Source organism: Diachasma alloeum, unplaced genomic scaffold, assembly GCF_001412515.2.
Source record: "Diachasma alloeum isolate Michigan unplaced genomic scaffold, Dall2.0 Dall_scaffold_01282, whole genome shotgun sequence".
Lineage (NCBI taxonomy): Eukaryota > Metazoa > Arthropoda > Insecta > Hymenoptera > Braconidae > Diachasma > Diachasma alloeum.
In genome coordinates, this window is record NW_021681390.1 from 3,370 (window position 1) to 14,801 (window position 11,432).

Consider the following 11,432-nt stretch of genomic DNA (forward strand, 5'->3'; position numbering starts at 1 on the left):
CATCACGACTTTGTAAGGCGTGTGCTGCTTCAGTTTCTTGCAATTCGAGCTCGTCATAGATAACTTCTACAGTCTCTATGGGCTCGTTGTGCTCTTCCATCTCGAGTCCCCTCAGAGATGGCTTCTCATAACCCCTGTGTTGCCTCGGCTCTTCATTCCCGGAGCTCGAGCTTTTTTGGACATAGCTCGGGCCTCGGTATGCGAAGCTTGGGCACAGGGCATGCTCTGNCTCCCTGAAGGAGCATCACGACTTTGTAAGGCGTGTGCTGCTTCAGTTTCTTGCAATTCGAGCTCGTCATAGATAACTTCTACAGTCTCTATGGGCTCGTTGTGCTCTTCCATCTCGAGTCCCCTCAGAGATGGCTTCTCATAACCCCTGTGTTGCCTCGGCTCTTCATTCCCGGAGCTCGAGCTTTTTTGGACATAGCTCGGGCCTCGGTATGCGAAGCTTGGGCACAGGGCATGCTCTGGTTTTGGAGGGGGCCGCCACGTCAGCTCGGAGAGAATTAATTTCTCCTGACGTAAAGCGTGCCTCTCCAATTCTTTAAATCTCGAAGCGGGGCCGAGTGTGTAGCCAACTATGTACTTCGGCAACATATTGTTGTAGTTGTACGTTAGCTGCTTTTCCTCGGACCACAGGGGTCGAGTGCGTCCAAACAAGCCGTTCATATTTGCTATGAACCCTCCTACACTTTCCTCCGCGCCTTGCCGGCGGTCGGAAATTTCCTTGTGCAACGCCTGCTGGAAATCCAGCGCTCCGAATCTTTCACGGAGGGCGTGGCACGCGTCTTCCTAAGAGAAAATCTCCACGTGGCGATACCACGTGAGGGCGTCCCCTTGAGGACCCCTTTCAGGATCTTTACGAGATCACTTTCCCTAATACGGATTGCGTCTCTCGCATCATCAATCGCGGAGATAAAGTCCTCCAAGTCTTCATCTGGTTGCCCAAAGAACGATATGCCCCACCTGGTTAAATAGTCCAGGGCTTTACCAGAGTTCTCATAACGATTTTTACGATCCTCGCGGCCGTAAAAATCGCTCTCCGTAGTGCTCGACTCGGAGGTTTGCCTACGACGCTCTCTGCGGCATGCGTATCTTTCATTTCTCCCGTAATCATTTCCTAGGGCTGTTCGCCCTGGAGGATTTGTGGGAGACTGCCTCGGAACCTCAGGCTCTGGTTCTCGGACCTTCTGTTGAGGGTTGGCCATTGCTGGCCCCAATTGTCCACTCAGTTCCCTGCTCAGTTTCTGCACCTGAGCAAGTATTTCCTTAGGCGTTGGCGTGGCGTTTGTTACCGTCACGCCCGGAATTCCTTCCGTCGGCGTCGTAGCTCCACTACCATTTCGGCTAGTGGTTTTGCTGCCTTTCGGTCTCCCTCGCCCTCTGCGGGGAGGGGCTGCAGCTCCGATCAGTCCTGAAGTCCGGATCTGCTCTTCTAGCCTCTTCGCTTCCTTAGCGAAGATTTTTAGTATCGCCATTCGAGACGCTAGGTCCTCTGAGGACCTTTCGGCCCTTTGGCTTGGCCTGTCTTTTGGCAGGGGAAGGCTCCAATCTGCCGCCAGCGGACTGATTAGCCTTTTAGCCCTCTCCTCCTCCGAGAGCCCCCCCTTTTTCTCTGGTTTCGATCTCGAGACTTTTTCAGTCTCGGATTCTCCACCACTACTTTCCGAGGTCGTCACTTTTCCAGTGCGACTCCTCTGCGTCTTCTTTTTGGCTCCCTTTTCGGGATCCGTTTCTGAACCTTCCGGTCCTACCGAGGTCTCAGGGGTTTTCTCCTCCTCTCCCCCTTCCGTTTGCTTATTCAACAAATCCTTCTTTAGCGCCATTTCTAGCTCAGGGAGTCTTCCGTAAAGTCAGGAGGCTTATTCAACCTCTGCCTTTACGACAGAAAAGAGTTTTCTGGGAGCTCTGCAGCTCCTTTTCTACTCTGCAGTACAGAGTGGAGGGTTCTATTCTTCTTCTTCTATTCGTAATTGGTTATATCCTCTAACAGCAGTAGAGGCAAGCACCATTTCTCCTCCAAGTAATTGATGGTTATGGTTACACCCCCCAGGGGGCAGTACCGAATAGTTCAAAACTTCTTTCTTTTCTTGTTTGATTCGTTCAATTCTTTTCTCTTTCAAATTCAAAATACATCACAGGTGAAACATGATCAAAACAACACCATCTATCCAATGCTTCGGGAAATCCCGAAATCAGGATATTTCATTTCAAATATTTTTCACTCGGTTTGATAGAACCTTGATGATTGATGTTTACATTCGTGTGTCCTTGGTGTAAGAATAGATGTTATTCAATGGTATCCGCGATGTTTTGTGTCCATTATATGAATTCCGATCGATTTTTCCCGAGAATTAAAATCCAAAATATTGTTCTTTCACCAAATCTCCAATTTTAATTCCGCAAAAAGTTGAACTGAATTTACAAAATTAAATTTCCTTCAAAGATAATTCCACGGCTAGTATAGAAATCTTGAAAGAATTTATTCGGAACTTCCACTTTCAGCACACTTTAAATCTGATCTTCGATTTTATTTCCACTGATTCTATATACTGCGGAGTTCGTTGGTAGTCTTTAAGACTACTATTAATTCTCGGAGAGCCAAAAAGAAAGGAAAAGAAGAGGAAGGAAGGAAAAGAAGGAGCAGAAAGGAAAAGAAGAAAGGAAAATGGAAAAAAAGGAATAGATGTTAAAGAAACAGGATATGTTCCCAACTCGGGCTAGAATATCCTGTAGTACGGAGCGACCGAGTGAACCGCTCCGCTTGGCGTCTCCCAACGAACTCACAGAGTGGAGGGTCCTCCCCACGCTTGTTCCTTCTCCGAGTATGTGGCGCCCCCTTCTTTGGGTCGGCGGCTACTCTGGAGGCACTTTGGGGAATTTTACTTACCCAGTAAAAGCCCCTATAAATCCCCAGGATCATCTAGTGAGTATTTCTGAATGAGAACTCACTAGTTCTGGGCGATTATCTGTCTTGCCCCTATCTTTTCCGCCATTTCGGACGTTTACGGACATTTTTGGAGGTATTCCATGTCTTTTCCAGGCACTTTTCCCTCTTCCTCGCTCTTTTGTTGAGCTTTTCCCTCTTTTGTATTTGAAAAATACTCCATTTCCCGCCTTTGGCGGTACTGGGGGGTGTTTTTCAGTTAAAAGATCCTTTCTCGGCATTTTCAGTATTTTTCGGCTGAGGTGGCGCCATCTAGTGGCATTTCTCACCAACCGGTACTATTCTCATCAGTCGTCAAGGAAGATTCCTACCTTACCGACTGACATTCAACTGTGGTGGGTTACCGACAGTTGCTACTTTTATCGGGGAGGCGCTAGATGGCGCCTACTACCCGATTTGCATGCACAGTGGATTTGTCTTATTTGTTTTGGGGCTTTCGCCCCGTTCCTTCGCCTTCTATTCACTCGGAAGTGAATTGCAGCTTTCCTGCCACACATAAATGGGTCTGTACCGGCCTCCGGGTCATTTCGGACCAGGCGTCTCTCCCAACCGAAAAGAAATGGGCAGGGAGCAGAACGAAAGTGCCCTCCCCTGTCCAAAACTTCGGTTGCCGAGCTCCTCCTCCCGCCTTTTCAGGCGGAGTCCTCGCTCTCGCTTTCCTCAGCCTTTGGGAGTTCATCCTCCTGCATCGGCTGAGCTTGAGCGAGCTTTTCAGCCCTCTCTCTCGCCCTCCGCTCCGTCCGGGCGATCTTCCCCGGTTTTGCCGGCTTCCTCGGTTGCAGGGGAATGAAACGAGGTCCTTTCCCGTGCTCTTCCTGAGCCACGTTACCCCCTTTGGAAGAGCCTTCCGGCCTCCGGGGCTCGCTTGGGATGGCGTGGTTTCGCCCTTGCTTTGGCGTCTGCCTTCTGCTGCTTCCTCAGCAGCTTTAGGGTGTCCCGAGGCACATTCTGCCCGAATTCAGGCACCCATGGGCCCATGGCTTCCCACTTTTTGGTGCAGGAGGCACAAAATTCCTCGCTGCACGGGATGCCCCACCTCCGGCAGTGGGGCCTTCGTGCCTCCAGGCAGTCTCTGCCCTTATGCCCCGGTTTCCGGCAGTTTCAGCACAGCCGTGCTGGAATGAGGGATTGTGGGAGTCTCCTCCTCTTCTCCTCCTGCCTGGAGGTCTCGTCGTCGACGAGAGGAGATGAGGTATCCATCCTCTCGTCTTCAGAGGCCTTACGCTTGGGGATTTTCGCCCCAACCGCCTCTGTGGGTCCTTCCCCCCCGTGCTGGAGTATTTGGAGGTGGATTCTCCGCCTCCACTTCGGGGTCCTTGCCCTCAGGGCTTTGCGCCCCTGAGCTCTTCCCCTTCCTCCTCCCTGTCAAAGGGAGTTTGGCTTTGGCCTCGGAGGTCGTCTCTCTGGCCTCGGGGTCCAGCGCTGCGGCTGGGGGGATTTTCCTCTCGGAGCCTGTCGGCCCTGAGCTCTCCGTCTTCTTCCCGTGCAGGACTTCGGCGTAGGTGCGCCTCATCACTGCCCCGGTGCCCTGCTCGGTGTGGCCTTTCGGCCCCACCTTTTCTTTGGCCGCTCCCTTTTTTCCTTGTCCCTTAGCTCTGGAGCTCTGCTCCTCGGCCTCGGGCTGCGGAAGGGGGGTCTCTGGTCTCCTGGGGGGAGGTATGACGAGGGTTTTTCGCCCCGTCTGCCTTTCCCAGGGTCCGGCCGTTTTCCTTCCTTCTGACATAGCCTATGGAATCGCCCAGTTGGACAGCCTGTACGTCGGCCCCTTTTCTCCTAGCACATTCTGGGCGAATTCCAAAATAGCGATAGTCTCGTAACGTCCTCCAGACCTCCAGGGGTCGCGGTTTCACCCATAACCGCTATGCCTTAGGTCTTTCATCGGTTTGTCGCTCAGTTCATCTAGTCGCGGCTTCCTTCAGCCGCCTCTAGATGACGCCTCATGTCTCAATTTTAGAGTTCACGTATCTTTTTGAGGAGATTTCAACCCGTAACGAGAAAATCTCGTTACATACCTCCCTCCTTAAGAGAGGTTTCGACCCGAAACCTAGACGTTTCAAGAAAAAACCCTCCAGGAGTAGCTATGCTTCACCTTCCGACTCTTCAGTCGGGGGGGTCCTCCAAAGCTTCCCTATAGGGCTTCATGTCCACTATAGCGCAGTCTTTGGTATTACGACCCGTCATATCAGAAATTTGGTAAAAGTTTCTGGAGTGTTTCTTGGTCACCACGAGAGGTCCATTAAACGGTTTGTTCAAAGACGTTGAACGATGCTTTGCGAGAAATCGGAAAATTATTCATCAGAAAACGGTCTTGGATTCCATATCACGTTGGATGGCAATTGGGGATGTTTTTCCTCATTTCCATCAAATTATTTCATTAACCGTTAAAGTTAGGAAAAAATGATATAAAAGAAAAATGATGTATGGTTTAATAGGGAACGTTTTTTATTTCAACTATTTTCATTTATTCCTAACCGTTTATGGGGGGTGTCCATATAGGGGTGGTGCCTATATATATGGGGGGTGCCCATATAGGGATGGTGCCCATATATGGGGGGGGGGAATTATAGGTATGTGGCCTCTTATGGTAAAGTATGTATAGAGCTATCGGAAAAACCCTCCCGGTCACATCCACTCGGTCACACTGGGAGGGTCGAGCGAGCGAAGAGTGAGGGGGGGGGGGCGAAGCTCCGCCGGGGGTTGGCGAGCCCAGTGAGCAGGGGGCGTAGCCCCCTAGTGATGAATAATTTTCATTATTAACTTTTTTCTCTTGTCCGATTATTTACAATATTATTTGAACGAAAAGACGGCGAGTACTGCCGACAACGTCACTAATAACATCACCTGCAATGTCCGATTTATACCACTTTTAGATACATTGAAGTTAATCACTGATTTTATGTTTTTTTGGGTCCCTGAATACGAATGTGTTGACCATTTTTGCGAGGTGTGGTTAGTTTTGTTTATTTATAATAATGTAATTGTTTATAACGTGATTTCGCGGGGACCATCCGAGTTAGCCAAAAAAGTTTTAAACAGAGAATGGTCCTCGTCCAAAAATACATGTATTTTGCCTTATTATTTTCATTCCTATCTCTTATAGTCTATAAGAGTATAGTATGTAAAAGATCGGAATAAAAATAATAAGTCAAAATACATGTATTTTCAGACGAGGAACATTTTTTGATTAAAATTTTTTTGTCTAACTCGGACGGCCTCCACCAAATCGCGTTATAAACAAGTTAATTATTATAATTATTATAATTGAATTATTATGATACAAAAACGATACTAACGACGACTCGCAAAACTGGTTTACATATTCGTTTTCAGGGACCCAAAAAACATGAAGTCCAATGATCAAATTCAATGGACCTAAAAGTGTTATATATTGGATATTGCGGGTGATGTTGTTAGCGACGTTTTAGGCCGTCCTCACGGTCTTTTCGTTCAAATATTGTCGTAAATAATCGGAGAAGGGAAAAAAGTTAATAATTAAAATTATTCATCAGAAAACGGACTTGGATTCCATATCACGTTGGACGGCAATTGGGGATGTTTTTCCTCATTTCCATCAAATTATTTCGTTAACCGTTAAAGTTAAGAAAAAATGATATAAAAGAAAAATTATGTATTGTTTAATAGGGAACGTTTTTTATTTCAACTATTATCATTTATTCCCAACTATTTCAATTGTAACCTGAGCGAAATGTGCGAAGGATTACGGGCGCGCCCTTCAGCCCTCCGGGACATGGTTTCAGAGGTGAAAACTCGATAACTATGAGAGATAGGAATAAAACTAAAAAAACAAAATGTATGTATTTTTAGATGAGGAACATTTTTTCTTTGAAATTTTTTCGCCTAACTCCAACCGTTTGCGCGAAATTGCGTTATGAACAATTAAAATGTTATAAATCAACAAAACTGACCACACCGCGTAAAAATGGTTCACACATTCGTGTTCAGGAACCCCAAAAATATACAGTCCAATGATAAAATTCAATGGACCTAAACAGGTATACGGGACCTGTCACAGTATATGGACTAAAACTCCATATTACCCCTATCTGACCTCTATATGACCTTAACATAAGGGCCGTATGTCCACCATATCGCCCTTATGTGATACCCATATAATCTCCATACGAACTCTCTAAGGCCTCCATATCAGCCTCATTGTGACCGTTCCTAAACCTTACTCTGACCCTTTCTGACACTCCGATCTATCCAGATCCTTGTTTTGAGTCTTTTTCACCATTTATGACCCTTATTCGGACTTCATTTTGACCCTTCTAGTGAGTTTTATAAAACCATAGGTTGCGAGGGGTAAAACCAAGGTTCACAAGTGTCGAAACTAAAGATGATGGTCACGAGGGTCGAAAATAAGGAACATACTGGTCACGGCTATGGTTTATGAGAGTTGAAATTCAGGGTTATGAGGGTGAAAAGTGTAGGTCAGAAATAAAGTCCAGAAATACAGGTCAGAAGTGAGTATCATATTCAAACCTATTCGGAAGCCTATTGCTAATTTATCAGCAAAACAGGCGCAACAGTTGATAACATAGAAAGTAAATATTGACTGATTTTTTTTTCATACCCTCTCATCACACATTCATGCATTTCTGAGTACATTGAGAAAAAAAAACAATAATAAGATAATGTCCTAGGTTTGAAACCAAGTCGCACGAATGGGAGCATTCTAGAAAGGCCTTCGTCCCATGTGATATATGGACATTTAACGCACATGAATAGATTTATCTATGGATACGTCCCTTGAATCAGTTAATTACGTCGTGTAAACGGAAGAATAGTCCAACTGTAAAAACACTGTAAAAACTCCGGTCTTACGAGCGGTCTGAAACTAAGACTTAAGACAGGAAGTCCGATAAACGGTCTTAAAATCAGACCAATTTCCGGTCTTAACATAAGATCTTACGAAATTTAACCCGTCAGTAGGCGCGCTAAGAGCGATTCCCTCACAAAAATTTTCACTTCATAAGAAATATACACTAAATGTGAGAATATTTGGCTAAATATTTTTATATGCCACAAGTAACTCTTCTAGTTCACTCTTGTGGTGCTAAAAGTTGTCTATCGATTAGGGTTAAGTAGAAAAAAAGAATTTTATTCCGCTCGGCCAAAATTTTCCACATGTTACGGATATGGGACTCGTGACGATAAACCCCGGATAGGGCCGTCTGTGGCGATATTTGCCTCTATTCTTACGAGAAGCCGATGAGCGATTCCCTCATCGGGCGTTTCAAGCATGCTGGTGGAAAGTTAAGATCGTTCATGAGTCGCGTTCCGATCTTAAATTTTGAGATCGCAACTTTATTGAAAACTGGTCTGATTTAAAAATCTCTAGGTAGGTTTAAGTTCGGTTAGATGAAAGATCGGTTGACAATGTAAAATTGATGCAGCGATTGAGATCGAAAATGTAAGACCATTTTAGAGTCTTACCTGAAACTATACTAATGAATCGATAAATTAAGTCATTGATTAATTTGTCGATAGATAAATTTGCTTAAGAATTAAATTAATAGCTTATTGAGTTAATAATTCAATAAACAATTAATTTTTGCCCTTGTGATCCTTACATTTTTACCCCTAGGCTGTAATACTATCGAACGGGCGCTTCGTGCCCATCGCTAGATTAATGTATACTATTTCTTTCTGATTCTGTCTTCATGATTAGATTAATTTAAATTGATTCGTTCTATTCTTATTATATGTATGTGTATATTTTCCTTAATTCAGAAGTTCCAACATTGAATGAGAGGAATTGAGGGTAAAAATGTAGGAGTCAAAAGGTATGGGTAAAAATATGAGGATCAGAAGGATCAATATCTAAGGGTCAGATTGTAAGAGTCCGAATATGAGGATCAGAAAGAGTTAGAGTTGAACCCTCCTCCTCCTCCCTCGCGGCCCTGATATATTTTTTTTATTCAATCAACGCATACTAACGGAGGGATAGGGGATGGCTCAAATATATTCTGAAACCCTCTCCCCTCTTTGGGTAAAATTTGCAACCCTCCACCATCATACTTTCCCCTTCCGCCCCCTCGTGCAATTTCAATTAATAAGATTTTTATTTTTTATTCAACAATTTTTGAATTTATTTAAAAAATGCATGGGAACGGAGGGATGGGGGTGGCTCAGAAAAGTTCTAAAACCCCCTCCCCTTGTTGGGTAAAATTTGCTACCCACCGCCGTCGCACCCCTCCCGTCCACCCCCTCCCAAAGTCTCAATTGCCGCAATTTTCATTGTTTATTTTTTTTAAACAATTTTTTAAATCAACGCATGGTGGTAGCTCAGTCAGATTCGGGAACCCCCTCTCCTTTTTGGGTAAAATTGACAACATTCCGTCGTCGTACCTCCCCCATCCACCCCCTCGTGAAATTTTAATCGACGAAATGTTCATTCTTTATTCAAGAACTTTTTTAATTATGTAATTCATCCATGCGAACGGAGGGATGGTGGGTAGCTCAGATAGATTCTAGAACCTCCTCCTCCTGTTGGGTAAAATTTGCAATCCTCCGTCGTCGTACCTCCTCCTTCCACCCCCTCGCAAATTCTTAATTTTTCAGTTTCGCATTTTTTATTTAACTTTTTTTTTATTCAATCAACGCATGCTAACGGAAGGATGGGGGCGTGGCTCACGTAGATTCTGAAATCCCCTCCCCTTGTTAAATAAAATTTGCAACCATCGGCCATCATACCTCCTCCTTGCACCCCCTCGTAAATTATTGATTTTCGCGATTTTCATTATTTATTTAACATTTTTTTTCATTTAATCAACGCATGGGGGTTCAGTCAGATTCAATAACCCCCTCCCCTTGTTGAGTAAAATTTGCAATCCTCTGTCGTCGTACCTCCCTCTTTTTCCCCTCGCAAAATCTCAATTTGCGAGATTGTCATTTGTTATTTAACATTTTTTTTATTCAATTAACGCATGCTAATGGAGGGATGGGGGTGGCTAAGCTAGATTCTGAAACTTCCTCCCCTTTTTGAGTAAATTTTGCAATCCTCTGCCATCATACCTCCCCCTGCACTCCTTCGTAACCTATCAATTTTCGCGATTTTCATTATTTATTTAACATTTTTTATTATTTAATCAACGCATGGGGGTGGCTCTGTCAGATTAGGCAACCAGCTCCCCTTATTGGGTAAAATTTGTGACCCTCAGCCGTCGTATCTCCCCCTTCCACCCCCTCGTGAAATCTTGATTAATAAAATTGTTTACTTTATTTAATTAACGCATGCGAACGGCGGGATGGGGGGTGGCTCAGATCGATTTTTAAATCCCGTCCCCTTGGCTAGAATTTGCAACTCTGTTATTATGTCCCCCCCCTCCTAATAAACACGTTATAAAATAAGGTAAAATAATGTAAAAATAATTATGATTATCGAAAGTTAATGATACGAAAATATATTCGATGCAATTCCTATCATCTGTGCACTTTTGATTATCTAAAATAAAATAACAAAACATGCGGCAACATTGCACACCCGTTAACTAGCTCGGCAGACCACTGGTCAGACCAGCCTGGTCTACGACTATTGTCGACTTTACCGATCCGAGCGGGAAATTGACGCTACCGCCATCTCGCAGCATTCCCCCTACAGGCTTCTATCATTATTCTTAACACTAAAAATAATTTCATCGAATTGATAAATAACAATGCAAATAACGGTACCAATATGAATAAATACCTCATATATCAACTTTTATAATGTTTTTAGGGGTCATTCGCCATTTACTAGCGCCGAAATCGACAATAAAAATCAACGACGCAACAACGACGCTACACTGTCGCTACTGGATCGCCAGGACATATAGAAAAACCATGGAATTTTTACACGATTTTGTTCTAACAAGTACCTAACTCAAAATACATATTTTTTTATGCCAACAAACCGGTATAAAAATATTTTCTTACTGAATATATATTAATTTTTCTCAGTGAATATACAGTGTGTGTCCCCCTCCACTGGGTTCCCACTTTGTCGTTAGTGAGGGGGCTCGGTCGCGGGCGGTGGAGGTCTTAAGGACTACCGCCGCCCGCGGTCGCTAAGAGAAACCCACCCAATCCATGTGTGTGAGCGGCATAAGCCATGGCCTCGGCCATACCGTGCCTAAGGNGAGCTGTGTCGCTAACGGTGCCTCTCAGAAACCTGGGCGACCTCTGAGAGTAGTCTTGGGTGTAACCCACCCGAGACAAGCCAAGCCCTGGGCAATCGCGGCAATGCACCAGGTGAAAACGCTTAACCGCGGTACTCGTGGGACCAAAAATGGAAACCAATCTAAAAAATCTCAATAGTAAAAAAGTAGCTTCGGGTGGGGCAAGCGATGGCGAACACACGCAGTCTGACAAGGCTGACCAGTCTGGTACCGATGTGAATCGGGTACCAGATTCACGGCAAGAGAGCGAAGCTGCATCAAACCTCGGGGGCAATTGCAACCTTGGCGGATGCAGCAGCAAAGGT